At 47.2% G+C, this 13,854-nt stretch overlaps 1 protein-coding gene across 10 annotated transcripts in view; it reads left to right on the top strand.

The window, feature by feature from the left end:
• PACS2 (phosphofurin acidic cluster sorting protein 2) overlaps positions 1-13,854 on the top strand; it is an 82,870-nt gene that overhangs the window by 714 nt on the left and 68,302 nt on the right. The gene's annotated exons all lie outside the window — the stretch shown is intronic.

Here is a 13,854-nt window from a genome sequence, read left to right as displayed (position 1 = left end):
TGGGGCATTGGTTTCTCTTCTGCTGTTTTTTCACCCGCTTCCAGTCTCAAATCTTTCCACGTCTCTGGTGTAAGTGTATAAACACGCGGATGTGATCCCTGCTGGCGCTTTTTTTAGCCTGCATAGGAGGGATCCCTTTTAGTTTTTATAAAATTTGCGCTTTTCAAGTCTGGCGTTAACAGGCCGCCTTTGAGGATTTAAACACACCGAAGATGAATCTTTGAAGTGCTCCTGTTTCTCTTTTTTTTTTTTTTTAATGGGGATGCAGCAAGTGAGCAAAAAGGGAACAGAGTCATCGGGCTGACCTCGCAGGAATGTAAAGCTTTGCAAGCTTTACAAACCCCCCAAATCCCTCTGTCTTCTGCACCATGCAGAGAGCAGGTTGGACTTGATGGCCATGCCCTTGTCTCGGCAGGGCTAACAGCTTGCTTGTGGGACCAGTAGCTGTCTTAGCTTAAACACTGCCCACAATTGTAGTGCTTTGACATCATGGGCAGGAAGATAGCATGGGGTAGAAGAAAACCTGAGTCCTGCAGTTGCAGATGATCTTGGTTTGTAACAGCTTATCTGTGCTGCCAGCACCTTGAAGTGTCTGTTGGGCAGTGACTTTCTCTGCTTATGTCTCGTTTAGCCTTTCTTCTCTGCAGCGGGAGGTCTTGGAAGTGGACTAGCACCAAGGGGAACGTGCCTCTCTTCGAGGAGTCCCTTTGCTGCAGGAGTTGCCTGTATGGGAGGAGCTGGAGGAACAGTTGGTGCACTTTTGGTTTTTGCACTGGATTCTGGTGCGGTTTGCATCAGTCCTGGTGGTGTACAGAGGACATGGAGGCCGTCTTGTAATGCTGTTTTGAAAACTGTTCTCTCTGTTGCACCCTTGGCTACAGGAAGGCAGTTGGGTTTCCATCTTATCCAACGTTGTAACTGCCTGTTAAACTGAAATAAAAAAACAAACGTCCGTCGCTGTCAAGGACTTCTAGTTCTGCATTATCATTTATGCTGATAGTTGCAGATCTGAAAACGAGCTCACAACATAGCTTGCTTGTTTGCAAATCTGTAGATGACCAGAAAATGCAGTGTAAGGACACTGGCCCTGCCTTGATGTAGTATTGTGGCAGGGGGTGCATCTGCACAGGACTTGACATTTAGGGTGGGTCCTGGGTGCTTGAATTGTGGTGGGCAGGTGGGCAGCAAATTGCAGGCAGCTGGTTGAGGTGCCTGGAGGAATCTGGGTGATGCAAATGACGTGTGGGTATCTGGGCATGTGGGGCAGAACTGGGCTTTGAGGGGGAAGTTTTCGAGTCCCTGAAGCAAGCTGTGAAGCCGGGGCTGGTGAAACTGCTCAGATTGCATGCCCTGGGGCCTGAGGCATTGATGGGAGAACTGGGACAATTGGGACCTTCTAGGAACACAGCCTTTGTATGAGGGAGTTTGTGTGTAGTGGTGGGTTCCTCTGGTTTCAGCCCTGTTGCTGCCATCACCTTTGCCTGCTGTTCCTGGGTACCCTTTTCTCCTAAAGCCCCGGGGGGGATAAGCGGACATCCAGCTGCTGCATCCGCCCCTGCTGACTGAAGGAGTAGATCTTTCCACAGCCCCACTGGACGTGGACTGCCCCGCGTGGGCTGGGCAAGTGTGCAAGGGCTGCATGCGGAGTGCAACGCCTGGCAGGTCTGCAGTTGTAGCTGTGAGTGCCAAGTGGTTTTTGTCAATCTGAAGTGAAATCAGGAGCTGCCGAGGCTGCGACTTCTGCAGCAGTGTTAGTCTGATTGCACGGTGAGGTGTGTGCTATGCTGCCTGTGCTGGGCAGACACTGAATTCTGTAGCAGCAGCAGGGGTGCAGAGCCTGGACGCTCAATTCTGTTGTTTCTAATCATTTAACGTCATGTCTTGTGATGCTACATTGGGTCCATGCTTTGCATTTCATTACAGGGTTTGCAACAAACCTCTCAGCCAGAGCTTTAAGTTATACTACTGGCTCTGTATTTTAAGTTTATATTGTAATGATTTTTCCAGTGGCACAACGGCATTTAAGGTTCTTTGTGTTAAAGCAGGAGAGACTGGGATGAAAACTGTTCTGTGGGGGAAACAATATTCAAAATGAGCTTGTTGTTCAAGCAGACATCTGTTGGGACATGAAAGGAGGATGTGGAGGAGAGTGGGCCTTGGTGTGTGGTCAAATACTGTGGAACTGCCTTGGTCTCTTCTGAGATTTCCACCAGTTACAAGTTCCCCTTGGGGTTTCTATTGACAAGACAAGCCTTCCTAGTTGAGAAGAGGCTTGAACTTGGCAGAAAGTCAGAGAATTCATGGAAGAGGGGCATGTGTTTGGGGAGGGAGTGTTTCTTCCTTCCCTTTTCTTTTTGGTACAATAAATCTTGCCCCATTTCTAAACTGTTTCTCCTACAGTAAGCTGAAGCAGGAGGGGCTGGGTGGAAGCAGCGCCTGGAGCGGGTTGTGCCTGCATTGCCCAAAGTTGTGTGGGTGGGTGTTGAGGTGGAGGGCCTCATGCGGATGTGGTGTATGCTTCCCAGATGATGGCTGAGAACTGGACTGTGGGAGGGAGATCTCTAAAGCACTGCTCTTCAACGCACTCTTCTTTGGCGGGTGATTTACTGAAAGCCCGTTTGGCTTGGGTGGGGTGTCAGTAACATCTGGAAGGCTGCCTTGGTGCGTCCATGGAGTTTCCTTGTGTGAAAAGGCTATGCCTAAACTTAAGGAAGAATAATAGCGAAGAGTCATAGTGTTGTTCTGCAATTGTGTGTTTTGAGTGAAATCCAAGGTTAGGTGGTGTTTTGCACTTGTGCTGGTCTCGCTTTCTCATCTGCCATTCGCAGAAGTGATTTCCTGATTTCTTTCTTCAGCATGTGTAGCTCCTGGGGATTTTGACCATAGTGCTTCTGAAATGCAAGTACTTTCTTTTAGTCATCCCAGAAATGTGACTCAAACTGTCTCACTATCTGGGTGTAACTGCTACATACCAGAAGGGAGAGATGCCTACCTTTTTCTGCTGTCTTTCTTCTATGCATTGAAATATTTTCCTTTGAGGAAGGTTACATTACATGAAGTTCTCCTTGCCACCTGTAAAAACTGAGAGTGATCATCTCACTGCAGAGAATCAACACTTTTTCCCTCAGTTTCCTCACACTGAAAAGTAAGAATTATTCTGTGGATTTTGTGGTGGTTTGTTTTATTTTTTCCTTTCTGATCTCTTAATGTAGCTGTGGATGTGAATGGCAGGATGCAGTACCGTCCCATCTTGAAGGAGCTTCATGAGGAGATAGCACCATGGGGAGGCTGTCTAGAGGAAGAGTGGTCTTGGGAAAGCTTTGTTGGAAGGGTGTGTGCTGGAGCAAGAGAAGGTGAGGGTGGGTGCTGCTATTCAGAGTAGGTTTTTAGGCTACTGTCTTAATTGTCACATACTTGATAAAGTTCCTACTAAGATTTGAACTGTGGAGTGTATTGAGACCAAACTGCACATGGAGCAGGTGTGACCTGACGTCCCTTGTTGATGTGAAGGAAGCCTGCGGAACAGGCCTGGGAAAAGATGGTGCTGGAGATCCGAGGTTGTTTACCAGACACTGCCTGAGCATTTTGCGTGCCGGCATGCCTCTGTAGCTTGCCTGCTAGGTGAAGAAACATGGAGGGAATCCACGTGCATCCCCTGGACTTGACAGGAGGTTGCTGGTGCAGGGATGTTACTGCTCAGCGTGCTGTGGGATGGCCTCACAGCATGCAGACTTTCACACCAGCCCTGGTGTGGACATCCCCAGGGGCGATGGAAACTGCTTGGGGTGAGGCTGTGGATTCACAGCAGCTGAGTGGATCCTAACAGTTTGCTCATGCCCTGGGTGTGTGCTCCTCTCTCTGTGTCAGGTCCCATCTTCTTCCACTGATCTGTCTCGCTGTCGCTTCCTGTAGGTTAATGAGCTGCAGTGGTTTGCAGAGGGGTCTGTGAACATGTAAAGGCAACGTCAGGGACGCGTGACCAGGAGGGACACAGTGAGGACTGCTGGGGCATGGAGCCGCTCCAGCAATCTGCATGTCTGCAACCCTGCGTGGTGTTAATTCCCTCTTCCAGCCGAGTGCTGAGGGGGTTGTGACCTGTGTGGAGTCCACGGCTGGTTGTTCTCCCTGTGGGTTTGCTGCAAATGCGCTCGGAGGGGAGAGGCTTTGCCTCTTGGTATGAAGGATGTGTGCCTGTGCTGGGAACAGGAACTTCTCTTGGTCAGTGAGAGCTAGAGTAATAATTACTTGCTAGAGTAATAATTATGATCAGGTGATGCTACATAATTAAAAAAGCTGATTACTTCAGGCAGGGAGAGATGTTAATTTAAATGTATCTTAACCTCCTGATCTATTGGTATTTTAACATTTAGGAGAAAACTCTTGTTTGTTAGGATAACTGCTAGCACGTTCTTTTGGAGCTGACTAGATTTTCGGTACATTTGGAACTAGGAAAATGTCTAATTACTCAGATGACTAGGTACGTTTCAGAAGTGCTTATTTGGAGGCTTTGTTTTGACTTTGTTTGAATAGCATGGAATGCCTAACATTTTACCACTGAAGGAAATTGAATACAAATGAGCGCACAGGATAGGCTTTAAAAAAACTCACTAAGGCCATGTTGAATGTTTGAAATGCGTGAGGAAAAGCATCCACAACTGAGCAATAGAGATTAAATTCTTGGGGTAAAGTGCAGTGGCCAAAACCAACCCCTTTATTCTTGGAGCCAGGAGATCCTGTTTCTCCTCCTTAGTCTTCGTGGAAGAGATCAAGACCAAAATAACGTTACTTCAGGCAAGATCAAGTGATCCCTTCATGCTCCCCATGTAAATCCTATCACAGCAGTTACTAAGTTTGTCACTTTGTACAACATTACTGAATGTAATTTGGACTCTTGTATATTCAGTGGAAAAAAATTTCTGTCTAGAGGCTGAGTGAATTGTTGGAGTCAAGCTTCCAGTTAGACCTATTTTGAGTTGTCTTTTAGCTGATGTAAGGTGAAGCTTGGGCATATCAAGAACGGTTCTGAAAAAGTTTTAAAATCTCAAAGCTGCTAGCGAAAGGTCTCTGGAAGGGATTGTGCGTGGGTTTCATCTGGACGCTTTGCACAAGCGCAGTGCAGAAGGCTGTTGGGAGTGGAAGGAAAGGGCTGCTCTTTTGAAGGGCCTCTTTCCTTGCCTTCCACAAAGTGAATGTGCCCAAGGGACCTTCCCCTCAAGTTCCCTGGCAGGTCTGGCCTGTGCTCCTACAGCCCAGCGTGACAGGAGGCGACCCTGCAGCTGCTTGTCCAGGAAATAAAAGCTCTGTCGAATGAAGCCATTGATAGTCCACCTTTCATCAGCTCTGAACATGCAGATGATTTCTGTGGCAAGCTTGTGGCTGTATCAAATTAACTATGAAGTGATTTGCATAATAGATTAATCAACCAGCAACAAAACATCCCTCTTTTCTGCCAAGAAAAGAAAAGCAACAACTCGGCTGTTACAAGAGGCCATTATGTTCCTTGCAACCCTTAATCTTTCTTTCTCCAAGAGCACTTCGTGTTTTGGCCTTGTGCAGGAAGCTGGCCTGCTCACTGGCCTTATTTGCGTCACATCTTGGCAGCTTTTTCTAATTCTTTAGGGCCAAATTTTGCCACCATTATGGTGACCTTCTAGGGAGGGTATTTCCTATGGAATTGCTGGCAGACTGCCAAACGACTCTGTATTGCCAGGTCCTCCATTAGCTTTTGCCTTTCCATTGACTTACTAAAGAGAGTGAAATTCCTCTGGGCCCCTCATGCTTCTTCAGAACTGCCACATTTCCCTGGGAAATCAGGGAACAGGAGGACAAGGGGGAGTGGGGAGCCTCAGAGAGCATGTAACTGTGAGTGGGCAGGATCTGGTCACTGTATTTTATTTTCCTTGTGTTTCTACCTCCCTATAAGCCAGCAATATGAATTTCCTAACCTGTACAGACCTCCCGTGACTCCAGATATGACATCTGTGTGTCCTTGCTTGGTCGAAGAATGCCACCTCCCAAAGAGCGTTTGGGGCAGTTTTAGTCCAAATGGATTCTAACGTGTAGATGATAAGAGGCTTAACTGCCTAATTGAATGTGATAGCGTGAAGCTCTTCTCATGGTGAGGTTTAATTGGATTATAGTACTGTACAGTGATGTGGAGGCTTGCAGGGCATACAGCCAGCTTCATGAGGAGAGAGTGGATCCTTGCTAATCACTCACTTATTTAAAACAATGAATTGCCTAGAGAGCTCTGGGCATGCAGCAGCCAGGAGCCCCAGAGGAGGGATTCCTCAAAAATGAGGGTGGGTCATTGATGACTACTGCACATGTAGACCATGTCCTTGGGTCCGTGCAACTGTAGTAGAGGGTCTGCAGATCTGCCTGGTGAGCCCGAGTCTGGAGAAGGGAGGAGACGAGCTCCTTGTCTTTGGAAAAGTAGGTGCGTGGGCTCTCTTGGTGCGTGCTGGAGTCTGGAACCCATTTCCTCTAGAACCACTTCAGCCTTTCCTGCAGCACTTTGTGTGACTGTGTCACTTGTCACAAGCAGTGCCTTACTTCTGAGGTGGCCTGCTTGTTCCCTCTCATCTAGCAGCTGCGAGTCTGCAGGCCAGTCTGGCTTCAAGTGCAGTTTCTTGCAGGGCGATAACTATTTTTGATCAGGAGCTCAAATGCCAGTGTTGGACATCCCGTGCTCCAGTGGGAAAGCAATCTAATTTTTAAAGCATGCAGCAAAAATAAAAACCAGAGCAGCTTGTATGCTGTGAAGTTTGCTTGGTGGAGCCTCTCATACATATAAACTGGGGTCTGCAAGCCAGAAAATATGCTGTTGCTTGCCAGGCCCGGAGTGGTGCCGGGCAGCTGCTGCACCCTTGCAGCACCCATGTTTTGGGTGCAGCTTCTGGAGGCTCTGTGCTTTGTGGGAGTCACTGCCTGCCAGAACTGCCAAGTGGCTGTTGGAGTTTTTGCACTGAAAGTAAGAGTGTTTGTTTTACTGATATTTCAGGAAAGTTTGAAATCTGCATGCTCAGATCTTATTTCAGAAGAGTTGTCAAGGAAAATAGCATTTGTTCTCCTGTAAGCAGGCAGATTAGCATAAAATATCAACTTTGATGTTGTGTGCAGTGTGCTCCTCATCCTTAGGCTCTGTGCTGGTTTGGAGAGTTAACTGTTTGTCTCAGACGTTTGAACGTGCTGGGAAATGGCCCCAAGGCTGGTGTGTGCCATTTGGGCAGGGAGCAGCACCCCACTGGGAGGTTTTGATCAACTTGTCCTGTCTCCTGCAGCAGCTTATCTGAACCATATTAAAGTGAAATAAATGTGATTGCTGTGCTGTTGCTGGGAAATGGTAGTTTAGCCACCTTTTCACCAGTTCTCCAAGCTGTGTGGGGGACCTCCCCCCCCTCCCAGCTCTAGTTTGGTCTCAAGATCAACCAACTCTTCTCTCCTGCTCATTCACCTTTTTTGTCAGTCAGGTGCTCTGGAGCTTGTAGGAGGTAAGTGGAAGGGAGTAGGGAAGAGGCAACACTGGTGTTTAACCAAAACCTGCACAGCTTGCAGGTCCTCTTGGGCTTTGGGGAGGTAGTTTCTTTTGTTCTAAAAAGGAAAAAAAAAAAAAAAAAAAGGAACAAACCTGGTGATCCAGGATGGATTTTTTTGTGTTGCTGGGGCTGGGGAGAGGTGGAGGTTTGAAGGCATGAGGCTGTCAAGGAGGGAGGGCATCAACCGTGTGCCTGTGTGCAGGGTAAAGTGAAACATGTTTTCACTGCTCAGCGAAGTACTTTATTTTGCTGTTAAAAATCTTCTGAAGAAAGACACTGTCTCCTTCCATCATCAGATCCCTTTGTTTTGTTAAGCTTGGCTGTTCAAAAATCCTTCCCTGCTCTTATTTTTCTACAAAGCCACTGTAGTGTGAGGGCTTGGAGGTGCTCCTTGCTGCTGGTAAGTAAATGTCATGTGCAGGAGAGATTTCTGAAAAGATCTTTACCTCCACAATGAAACACATGGAGGGCTGCAAATGGAGACACGGGAAAACCACGGAGTTCATAATGTGGTTCTGGCCTGTGTTTCAAGGGTTTCTAGTGCAGGGCTCATTAATGACCAAAATGAGCTGCAGTTTGCACATACACTTGTCTGATATGTTTCCCAACAGGCACTAGGCCAAATCTAGATATAGAGCAGAGAATAACCTCCATCGAGAGATTCTTAGGAAGCCTTATCTATATATAGTCTATATAAGTCTGTATCCCCTTTCTGCGGAGAGGACAATCTCTGCCTGGGGAATGCAGTTAATGCAGATATACCCCAACTTCTGAGAACCAGACAAAGGTCCACAAGTATCACGTCTGCTGCGTCCTGTGTGAGTGATTCCTAACGTGTCCTGGCTCCTGCTGTGGTGGGTTGCAGTGGGGAATTCTCTGCTGAGGCCCCAGCTGCACTACCCTGTGCCATGACTGTGCTGTTGTGGCAGGCTGGTGACACGCTCCTGCAGCCAGCTAGGCTTGGCCTCTGCGGGAGCACACAGCAGCCGTCAGCCAGAGGGAACAGCTGCCAGGGCTGGGGCACATCATACATGTGGAGCTGGTGGTGCCTGCGCCTTTGGAGCATGGTGGTCTGTTGGGGCCTCATTAAAGTGGTGACATCGTAGCTTGGCAATGACTTGTCATGAAACAGCTCTTCTAGGATTTTTATGCCAGTGTAGTTCGCTTTCTTGCAGCTGCTTACCAGGGCGTACCATGAGAGGAACCCGCACAGACATACTGCTTCTTCTGGAATGAGAAACAGTTTGCAGTGCTCAGCCCACCTGCTTCATCCTAATGCAGAAAAAAAAAAAAAGACTAGCAGGTGGCTTTGATCAGAAGTGGGAACACACAGCAAGGTGGACAAGGCTGCCCTTTCACACAGCAGTGTGGTCTCCCATTAATTTATGTATGGGTGCAGTTTCACAATTAGGATGGCTGAGGCCATTCTCAGCCAGCCTTCCTTTCCATATAGTACGTGACTTTCTCGAACTGGTTCACCACTGGGTTTCATAGCTGGCAGCTGCTGAGGGCCAGCCGTGGAGGAGCACAGCCTTCTTTCTGCTGCAGAGAGTTTGCAGCCCACCTAATATTTTTGCAGTGTGTCCTCGAACCAAAGAAGTGAGAGTCTGGGGAGCTTTTTACCAGCTTGAAATGTTGGTCTATGAATAGATCGTGAGTTTCTTGTTGGACCTGCTGAAAGCATGACTTCTCTTTGGATGCATGTGGCTCTGAGATTGTGGGTCTAGGTCTTTCTTTTAAAAAAGCAGCTTCGTTTTCTACACTGGAGAGGTGGATTCCTTTCTCTTGTCTTTTAGGGAGCTGGTCTGGCAGCGTAACTCTTAACCCTGTTCAGGCTGGAACCTTGACAAGACATGCTTTACCTTTCCTAAGCCCACAAAAATCGTAGGGCTGTTGGAGGACATCTCACACATTTTTACAAATATAGCAGGATCGTTTGAGGTCACTGGGTCTTGAGTTTCTTCAGGGAGAGCACACTTCAGCTGGAGGCTGTGCCAGAGCTAGATTTGACTGCCTCTGGAGGGGCTGTTCTGAAAATGGGTGTCTATAACATGGGGTCTAATCTCAAGAGAATCCTGCAAACTTTCCAGCTCATCAGATACGCGTGCAGTCTTCATTTCACCTTGTCACGTGTGTCCTGATTTCACTGCTGCCTCAACTGTGTGAACTCAGTGGTTTGTAATGGGGACAGGGATGTTACCATTCTTAGCACAGCAATTGTAGCTGCTTCCTGGCTGTGGAGAGCCAAATCAGGGCTTTCGACCTTGTTACTGTTCCATCTGGGCAGTGGGTAGTTGTGTGTGTAAGACACCAGTCCTCTGCCTGTTACAGCAACGCTCCAATAGCTCACTGATGAGCTCTTTCTCAGATGTGTATAGAGCTGACGCTCTTCAGGTAAGGTTATAGCTAGATTTTACCAGCTCCTCTGAGGCAGATGTGTCTGGGGGCTCTTTGTAACCTACCTGCTTAGGCCACTGCTTGCCAGCACCTTCTGCCTTCTGCCAGTGCAAGCATTTGAGAGTTCACATGGTAAAGCGGACTGGGGCAGGATTTGGCGGATGGAGGTGAGGAGAGGGGCTGTGTTTCAGTTGGATCAGTGCTCTGCTGTGCTTTGCTGCGTGATGAGGACGGAGCAGGTAACCCATTTAATCTAGCGCTGCTGCTGGAAAGTCATCAAGTGGAAGCCATAAGTGGTTCTGCATGCTCCCAATGTATGCACCACGTTTCTAATTTAGCAGAGCTCCTCTTTAGGCTGGGGAAATGACTTTTACTGACTGGGAGAAGTCCAGCCCCTTGCTTAGAGGCTTGCGTTTTAGCTGAGTGGTAGAAACCCTGGGTGGTCCAAAGGCTTGTGTGTGTTCTCTAGCAAAGGTCTGCTGTCATCAGAGCTGCAGAGTGGATCAAGGGGAAGAGATGGTTGGGGTGGAGGTGATCTTTCCTTCTTTTGGGCTTTAGGAGGTCATCTCTGGTGAGAAGAAGGTTTTCAGAGCTAGGCTCTTTGCAAGGAGATTGTCAGACAGGCGCTTTCTAACTTGAATAATTGACAGTGTAACCAAAGCTGCTGGAGATTGTTGGGGATGTAACTGAATCTTTCACACCGATTCTTATGCAAATTCAAACGTGTGCTCCTGGTTTCTAATGGGACACCTACAAATACAACTGGCTCCATTCAGAATTCGGCATCCATGCACTGGATCTTTAATTGCTAATGACTTTATAGCAAGAGCATGGTTTGCAGAGCTGCATCTGTAAGTTTCTCATTGCTGCTCTTACCTGTACACGTGCAGTTTCCCTGTAGATTTTACGTAAGTGACCTGTGGAGGTTCTAGCACATGGTTTGGTGTGTTTGGTGCTGAAACTGTCCATTGCCAAAGTAAGCTTGAACATTTCAGTGCTGTTTTCTTTGCTGATATGTTGAGGCTGATTGAAGGTAAGTTAAATGACCTTGAGTTCTGCAGAAAATAATTTGGTGTATTTAACACTGAGTGCAAATAATCTTAAGTTTCTACCCAGTAAATCTATAACTGAGTTGATGAGCACATTTGATAACTATTATTTTGGGCTCCTGGGGGAGATTGGTGTCTGCAACCTCCTGGCATAGCTGTGAATTAGACTTGTTTTTTTCATAAATGTGCTGTGTGGTAATGGAGTAGTTGGTCAAAACCATGTGGGCTTAATTTCTTTAAAATATAAACAGCCTAGAAATGTTTGTTTATGTACAAAATATCTAGCCAGTGACTGTAAGCATTTCCATGTTTCTACCAGAAATGAAGGTAATTATATAATAAGCAAAGATTCATATGGCTTAACTTGTTTCCCATCTGGTGTTAGTTAAATTGGTGTTTTCATCTGCATGACCTCTCGGGGTGGGGAGAAATTATGAAAATAGAAAATGTGGCTGAAAAAGACCTTCTTTGATCATCATCTAGCCCATGTAAAGGCTGGAAGAGCTCTACTGTACAATCTCTGACAGCTGCTTGGGGGTGCGACTGTTCCCCCTCTGCTGTGGTCCATGTTACTGGGAAGGTATTGTAGGAGTTTTTAAAACAGTTGGGTTTGGTTGACCGAGGAGTTGCCTGTCCTGTATGCAGTCTCTCCCCAGTGTATAAATTTATATTCAGACTAAATAGATTAACTACAGCAGGAAAGAGCTTCCATCTTAAAACCAAGCTATTGTTAGAGCATCGCTTATCATAAATCTCTAGTACTCCTAATCCTGCTCTCCTCCCAGGGCCCTTCCCACCCTTCCATCTGCCTGCTGATTTACAGTTTGCAAGGTCTGCTCTGAGTTTCTTGGGGCTGTCCTGCAGCCTTCCTCTGTGGTCTCTTCCTCTCGGACAGGCAGTTTTCAGTGTCAAAAGGATCACTCCAAAATGTCCTCTTTCATGAAAATATACCTGCACGCTTTCAAACTGGTAGAAAGATGATATGCTGCTTTCCCGATCAAGTTGCACCCACTGCCTTAAAATGAAGGATTTGCAAGGAAAGCTGAGAACTGCAAGAACTGGATCATATATATTTCATGTTGCTAGTGGCTTGCTAGGGGGCTGAGCTCCCTTTTATTTGCTCTTCTACCTCTTCCCTATGCTGCTCCTGAGAGCGTGCCAGAATTTAAGGTGCTCAGATTTCTCTTTCGGGCTGGCAGGATCTGTATCTTCTTTCTGCCAGGATTCTGCTTTATTTTGCCTAATAGAGTTGAAGACCATTAACGTAGGCTTTGTCCTTGCTTCACAAATAGACTTTGAGTGTCTCCAGGTACTTGGATAAGCTTTGCCTGCTCATGTTCAGTCCCAGTGAGGATCTGAGACAGCTGCTTGCAGATACCAAAGCAGATCAGAGGATTTTTTTCCTCCCAACATGTAGCATTCAGTAGCTCAAGTGTAAAGCTGCTCACTGAGACAAAACTCTGGTGGTTCTTTACCCTTGGCCCATGGGGGTGTGCTTGAGGATCAGAAGCCTGGCCAGTGCTTAGTTCAAGCAAGCGGGTAGAGCTTTTTCCAGGGAGAAGGAATTTCAGAGGTGGATTTTCTCAGTTCAGCCTTTGGTCAGCATGCTTCTGTTTTTCTGACACATAAATGGCAGGTCCTGCTGGGTGTCCTTAGAAAAACATTTATAATAAGCTTTTGCTGTTCATTCAATTGTTTCCTTGTTCCAGGGTCATAACCTAAACATACATGCAGCCTGGCAGGGCTGAGCAGCTCTGTTTATGTTCCCGCTGCACCTGCGTTCAAGGCCAGCTTTCTAGTGCTGGTCCCTTGCCACACATGTGGTGAGTGCAAAGTGCTCAGCTCTTCCTGGTGCCCCACACAGATGCTGATGGTACCGTGTTTTGAAGATGCATCTGCCTTGTCTGGGTTCGGATACTTAGGCTGGCTTTGTAGCATTGCTGTCCTGCAGGTAGCCTGGTTCCTGATGTTTCTACCTTTGTACAGCGCTAGCGTTCAAGAGGATCTCTGGATGAAAAACCCAAGTGCTCAAGTTAGAGGCTCTGGTCCAGAGCTGGGTTGTGAGTAGGTTTTGCCTGACCTCACCAACGTCCCAGCCGCATGCTGCCTCCTGCCTTCTTGTGGTATTTACTTCTCCCCTGGCTTTTCTCAGTGTTGCCACCGGCCTCTGTTGTGGTTTCGAGCTGTGAAAGCGATGCGTAGTGCTTGGCTTCTCAGTGGCCTTGGGAGCCAGTGCACGCCTTCCTGCAGAATGGGTCACTGTAAAACTACCTGGTGAATATTGGTCAAGTCGTACAGTTCATCACAGGGCTTCTAGACAGGCGGGGAAAAAGTGTTTTGTATCTCGTGTGTACTCTTAAGTGCCATGTAAATGACTGGCAGTAAAGCAAGCAACTGCGCAGGAATCCTGCTTTGCTTAGCGTTGCTGGATATTGGGCATGTGTTTGAGCCTGCCCCCACACTGAGCTCTCAGAGGTAGCTCTTGGTTTAGGACAGCCGTAAGATGATTTCACTCTGCTTTTCTTTGCTTCCACTAGGTTCTTGTATTTCTCTCTGGTGTTAGTCAGATTTGCTGATGGTTCATATTTTAGCTGGGAAGAATGCCCCTTGTTGGGATTCTGGTATGTCTGTATACAATCAAAAATGTTGAGTGGGCTGGGAATAGCTTCCAGCAAAGTTGTATCTGTTTCTTGGAGCTCTTTTGTTCAGTAGAAATTCCTTTCTTTTCTCTCCCCCTTCCCATCCCCCTGACAGCCCACCTCTTTTCTACAAGGACAAGCTGAGGTATAATTCACAATCGTGACTGAAGTGAAAAATGCACAGCTGCAAATGCATTTTTAAATGATACTTCATTGTTAAGGCATCTCTCT

Source organism: Strix uralensis, chromosome 8, assembly GCF_047716275.1.
Source record: "Strix uralensis isolate ZFMK-TIS-50842 chromosome 8, bStrUra1, whole genome shotgun sequence".
In the NCBI taxonomy this organism is placed as follows: domain Eukaryota; kingdom Metazoa; phylum Chordata; class Aves; order Strigiformes; family Strigidae; genus Strix; species Strix uralensis.
This window is presented reverse-complemented; position numbering and strand designations above follow the sequence as displayed.